This window comes from Piliocolobus tephrosceles, chromosome 10 (assembly GCF_002776525.5).
Source record: "Piliocolobus tephrosceles isolate RC106 chromosome 10, ASM277652v3, whole genome shotgun sequence".
NCBI classification, from domain to species: Eukaryota; Metazoa; Chordata; class Mammalia; order Primates; family Cercopithecidae; genus Piliocolobus; species Piliocolobus tephrosceles.
Genome location: NC_045443.1, coordinates 101,738,924 through 101,745,696, shown reverse-complemented (window position 1 = coordinate 101,745,696; position 6,773 = coordinate 101,738,924).

Below are 6,773 nucleotides of genomic sequence, written 5' to 3'. Positions count from 1 at the left end.
CTCAAACATTTGTAAAACCTTTGTACTAATCACCAGATATAGAAAACAGCACCACCCAAAACTGAGATGTGTAATACAGCCTTTTATACTGGCTGCTGTACTGACCCTTAGAAACTTGTTTCAAGATGGCTGCTTTTTGTACCTGATTTTAAGGATTTGTGAAACCATAAGGCATAATCTCTTCAAATCTTGGGCCACAGATGGCACTGGCATGGATTCATTTCTCTGGCTTCTGGCCATTGCCTTTAAAGAGAGGCAATTGCCTAATAGTAAAGTTACAGTTTTCCCTGATCCTACTCCAGAGACTGTTTTCTTTTTCCACTGCATATTAAAGGGATGCTTGTGCAAGGCAATGTATTGTAAGAACTCCTTTGCCAAAATTAATTTGAGCAACTGTGTCAGGTAAGAATAAAGTCATTAAAATATGTGCTGGCACTTTTTTTCTTTTTTCTTTTTTTTTTTGAGACGGAGTCTCACTTTGTTGCCCAGGCTGGAGTGCAGTGGTGTGATCTCAGCTCACCGCAACCTCCGCCTCTGGGGTTCAAGCAATTCTTCTGCCTCAGCCTCCCGAGTAGCTGGGACTACAGGCGCACGCTGCTAAGCCTGGCTAATTTTTTATATTTTAGTAGAGACGGGGTTTCACTGTATTGCCCAGGCTGGTTGCCAGCTCCTGAGCTCAGGCAATCCGCCCACCTTGACCTCCCTAAGCGCTGAGATTACAGGTGTGAGTCACTGCACCCGGCCACTGGCACTGTCTCAGAGGCCATGTACTAGTTTTAGAGGAGCAAGTTATGTTAATAGGTAATTCTTTTTTCTTCCACAAAAATATACTGAGATTATAAAATTCTGATCTATGGCATAAAATTTTGCCTCTTTAAGGTATAATTTAGATCTTCCTTGATTGTCCTTTAAAAGCAAGCAGTAACAGGTTTGTAACATACTTTTGCAACTGTTTTCCAGGGCTCAATTTCAGAGTACATCTGAATGAAAGATATTTCTGAACTTTGAACACTAGGCAGTTGTTGAAAACAAGTTACTGGGCAAGGACAAGTCATAACAGAAAGTGCCTTTCAGCCAGGACAGGTATGCCAAGGAGGCTCATTCATGCATATATAATCCCCCAATATTAGTTTTACAAGAAACCAAATCCGAATTCTTTTTTCAGATCAAAGCAATCGTTAATCAAAGAACACAATGTTTGGGACATTTAAGGAAATGGCAGAGCTGTTCCTTACTTTGGAGGAAGAGTCTATCTTTAAAAAATGGTTTCTTTCTGCACATTCCCAACCTTGCAAGTAGTAGTCTCCACATTGTAAAAGTGCTATCTTATTACAGAACTGTACAGAGAGAACCAGATATCTTGTAATTCTGTATGGACTACTACAAAGTACCATGTATTCTACTCACATAAAGGGCAAACTGTTAATCTAGACTAGTTCCAAGAGTAAGACAGCCTAGATACCCTAACAACTCCCACTTAAAAACCCCCAAATGCTTTATAACAAAATAATGTGAACTATCAGCAAATTAATTGAATAATGCATTTTTAAAGTATATCATGAAAGCAAGGAATTTGCAGAACTCCAAAAATGAAGCAAAAATAACCTGTGAGGTAAGCTAGCATCAAAGCCTGCTTTTGCTCCAAGAGTTCTTTTGGACTCTAGTGTTCATGACCTAGCAGGAGAGGGGGGCCTGGACATAAAGCTGAATGCTTACTTAGGTAGAAGTCTTATTACAGCCACCATGGAGAAATAGGTAGCAAGGAGGCTTGCCTGCCTCAATTTTGGTGCTGGATGAAGGGGTATAAATTACCCGTAACCTCAAATTCATAATGACAGGCTGTTCCTCAGCTGAAATGTCAGTTGATAATTTAAAAGTCGTCTCAGGTTGGTTGCTTCTGGATGTCTGGCAGAGCAAAGTTCTCTCAAAGATCTCAATTTCAGTCCATGCTTCAAATTATTTGGCAAGGAATAGAAGTTTAAGATATCACAAACTCCACATGGCCAACATGGCAAAACCCCATCTCTACTAAAAATAGAAAAATTAGACGAGCATGGTGGCATGTGCCTGTAATCCCAGCTGCTCAGGGGGCTGAGGCAGGAGAATTGCTTGAACCTGGGAGGTAGAGGTTGCAGTGAGCCAAGATTGCACCATTGCACTCCAGCCTGGGCAACAGAGACTATAAACTCAAGGGAGGATGGCACCATGAGTAAAAAAATATACAACAGACAACAGAAGCATCCACAAAGAGTCAATATTGGTATTAACATAGGAAAAAGTTAATGACATTTAGAGAAATAGAAGCATGGAAAAAGGAACAAAAGATTGCACAGAAACAAGGAGATTTGTAAACCAAATAGAACTTGTAAGAAAAAAATACAATAATTGAAAACTAAAAACAATGGGGGAAAAGAAAATTTGAAGACAAGGCAAGAAGGCAGGAGTGGATACAAAAATCTGTGACACATAATTTATGACAAAAACCTAGAAATAAATATAATATTTGTGATCACAATAAGTATAAATGGACTAGACTATGCAGTTAAAAAGTCAGGTTTTCTTTGGCTTTATCTTTTAGGTATATCTCCTGTAAACTTGAACTAAAAGGCCAAAGAAAAATCTAAGACATACCAGACAAAGACTAACCAAAACATCGTTATCGTAAGTACTGACAACAAAGAAGATGAAGGCAACATGCAGTCATAGAGACAGAACCACTAAACAATTTTAAAAGGCTCACTTTACTAGGGAAATAGAACAATTCTAAATTAGTATGCACTTAGTAATAAAGCCAATGAAAAAGCAAGTACAACTTTAAGAGAAATTATAAGATCCATTACAATGAAATCTTAGATTCCAGTAAATAAATCAGGTGCAAGTTAAATCAATAAAGTTGTACCCAACACAACTAACAAGTTTGATCTGAGACTTACAGAACATAATACTCAACTATTAGGTAATACACATTCTTTACCAATACACATGGAATATTCATGAAACTGACCACATGATAGGACATAAACTAGTCTCAGTTTCAGAAAACCAAACTCTTAGAGATCATGTTCTCTGGCAAATGATATTAGAAATATAGATTAAGGTTAGGCACAGTGGTTCACACCTGTAATCCTAACACTTTGGGAGTTCAAGATCGAATGACAGCTTGCGCCCAGGAGTTTGAAACCAGCTTGGGCAACATAGCAAGACATCTCTCAAAAAAAAAAAAAAAAAATTAGCTGGGTATGGTGGCACTGCCTATAGTCCTAGTTATTCAGGAGGAGGCTGAGGCAGGAGGATCATGACCCAGGAGTTCAAGGCTGCACTGAGTTATGATTGCACCACTGTACTCTAGCCTGGGTGACAGTGAGACCCTGTGTCTTAAAAAAAAAAAAAGAAATATGGATTTAGACAATCTACTATAACCTATCCCTGACATTTGGAAATATACTTTTAAAGAAACTAATGTGTTAAACATTTAAACCTCTTGAAGGATTAATCAAGAAAAATGAGAAAGCACAAACAAACAGTAATGAAATGGGGTTAACTAACAGATGCTATGGAGACTAAAATGATACAAGAATAATACAGACAGCTTCATATAGGAAAAATGTTAAACTAAGATGAAATGGATAAATCCCTAGAAAAAATAATAAAACTGACAAGAGGCCAGGCATGGTGACTCACACCTGTAATCCCAGCACTTTGGGAGACCGAGACAGGTGGATCACAAGGTCAGGAGATTGAGACCATCCTAGCTTACACAGTGAAACTCTGTCTCTACTAAAAATACAAAAAATTAGCTGGGTGTGGTGGCGGGTGCCTGTAGTCCCAGCTACTTGGGAGGCTGAGGCAGGAGAATGGCATGAACCCAGGAGGCGGAGCTTGCAGTGAGCTGAGATCATGCCACTGCACTCCAGCCTGGGCGACAGAGGGAGACTCCATCTCAAAAAAAAAAAAAAAAAAAAAAACCTGACAAGAATAATATAAAATCCTAATGCTCTTATAACCTTTAAAGACATTGAATACAAATCTTCCATTAATGACCAAATGGTTTTAAAGACTGTTCTGATCTTAAACACTTCCAGAAAATTGAAAAACTCACCATTTCATGAGGCTAGTATAATTTTGATACCAAAATCAGACAATGATAGGACATGAAAGTATTATAGACTGATTTTACTCATGAACTTAGGAGCAAAACTATTTATTTGTTTTTATTTATTTATTTTTGAGATATCATCTTGCTCAGTCACCCAGGCTGGAGTGCAGTGGTGTGATCTGGGCTCACTGCAATCTCCACCTCCCGGTCTCAAGTGATTCTGGTGCCTTAGCCTCCTGAATAGCTGAGACTACAGGTGCACACCACCATGCCCAGCTATTTTGTATTTTTAGTAGAGATGGGGTTTCACCATATTGGCCAGGCTGGTGTCGAACTCCTGACCTCAAGTGATCTGCCCGCCTCGGCCTCCCAAAGTGCTGGGCTTATAGGCGTGAGCCACCGCACCTGGCCTATAGGACCAAAACTAAATAAAATATTGGCAAATTGAGTCCAGCAATGTATTAAAACACACACCATGACCAAGTTGGGTTTATAATTGGAATTAAAGGTTGGTTTAATATTAAAAAGTCAGTTACCATAATTTATACATTAACAGATTAAAGGAGAGACAGGAAAAAGCCTTGAATAAAATTCAATATCCATTCATAATACAACTATTAGCAAACTAGATAAAGAAGATAATTTCCTTGGCCAGGTGCAGCAGAGCACTGGCCATCTTAACACTTTGGAAGACTGCGGCAGGAGGATTGCTTGAACCCAGGAACTGGAGACCAGCCTGAGCAACATAATGAGACCTCATCTTTACAAAAAAAATTTAAACATAAGCTGGGCATGATGGCACATGCCTGTAGTCCCAGCTACTTGGGATACTGAGGCAGGAGGATCACTTGAGCCCAGCAGATCAAGGCTGCAGTGAGCTGTGATCATGCCATGCACTCCAACCTGGGTAACAGAAACAAAAAACCAAACCAAAAAACAAAAACTTCCTTAAACTAATAAAGGCCATTTACCAAAAAAAAAAAAAAAAAAAAAAAAAAAAAAACAAAAAAGGGAAATGATGTTAAAAAAAAAAAAAAAAGAAAATCTTTCAATCAGGGTTAAGACAAAGATGTTCACTATCAGTTCTCTTCAACATTGTTCTATAGGTGCTAGCTAGCACAGAAATATAAGAAGAAATTTTTAAAAACTTGTAAGGATCAGAAAGGACAAAAATTGCCATTATTTGCAAATGTTAATTAAAAAACTCAAAGGACATCTAGATACATTGTTAGAACTAATAAAAGTTTAGCATAGTTGTTGGATCTAAAATCAATACATATCAACATTATTTCCATATAATCAGCAATAATCACAATGGAAAGTATAATTTTAACAGGTGTAATTTTACCTGTTACGAGATGGAAACGGGTAAACTAAATTTAATTAAACTGAATTTTAAAAATCAGCAACAATCAGAATGGAAAGTACAATTTTAAAAATTCAGTAATTCAGTAAAATTCAGTTACCATCCATAACAGGTAAACTGAATTTTTGTTTTGTTTTGTTTTGAGACAGAGTCTCACTCTGTCACCCAGGCTGGAGTCCAGTGGTGCGATCTCAGCTCACTGCAAGCTCTGCCTCCCAGGTTCATACCATTCTCCTGCCTCAGCCTCCCGAGTAGCTGGGACTACAGGCACAGGCCACCACGCCTGGCTAATTTTTTGCATTTTTAGTAGAGACAGGGTTTCACTGTGTTAGCCAGGATGGTCTCGATCTCCTGACCTCGTGATCCACCCGCCTTGGCCTCCCAAAGTGCTGGGATTACAGGTGTGAGCCGCCGCGCCCGGCCAGACTGAATTTTTAAAATTATACTTTCCATTCTGGTTATTGCTGATTATATAGAAATATTGTTATGTATTTCGAATGAAATTAACAAAGTCAATAAAAATAATGAGAAAAATTTTAAGATAAAAACAAATTTTAAAAAGATAAAAACTCAGTTTAACTACAGCATTAAAAACTATAAAACCACTAGGATGAAATCTAATATAAGATGTAAAGGCCTTTATGTAGAACATTTTTGAAGTTTATTGAGACATTAAAGAAGATCTAATAAATGGAAAGCTACAAAATGGTTTTGGCTAGAAAGACTCATTATTGAAAAGATGTCAGTTCTCTCCAAGTGCATCAACAGATTCTTTACAATTACAAGACAATACACAAACTGAGAGAAGATACATGCAATATATTTAACTGACAAAGGATTGGTATCATCATATGAATCAATGAAAAAAAGACAGACAACCTAACAGAAAAATGGGCACAAGACATGAATATTTCACAGAAGAGGAATCATGATGGACCCATATATGAAGAAACATTTAATTTCATTAGTAATCAGGGAAATGCAAATTAAACCCACAGTAAGAAACCACATAATAGCTATCCAGTTGGCACATACAAAGACAGTCAAGACCAAGTGTTTGCCAAGATGTGAAGCCATGGGAACTCTCAACCACTGCCAGTGGGAGTGTAAGTTGGTACAAATGCTTTAGAAAACAATTACCAAGTAAAACCCACTCCTTAGAGCAGCAGTTCTCAAAGTTTTGGTCTCAGAACCTCTTTCTAACCTTAAAAACTATTGACGGCCTCAAAGAGCTGTTGTTCATGTGGGTTATATCTATCAATATTTACCATATTAGAAGTTAAAATTCAGACTTTTAAAAACAAAAATATA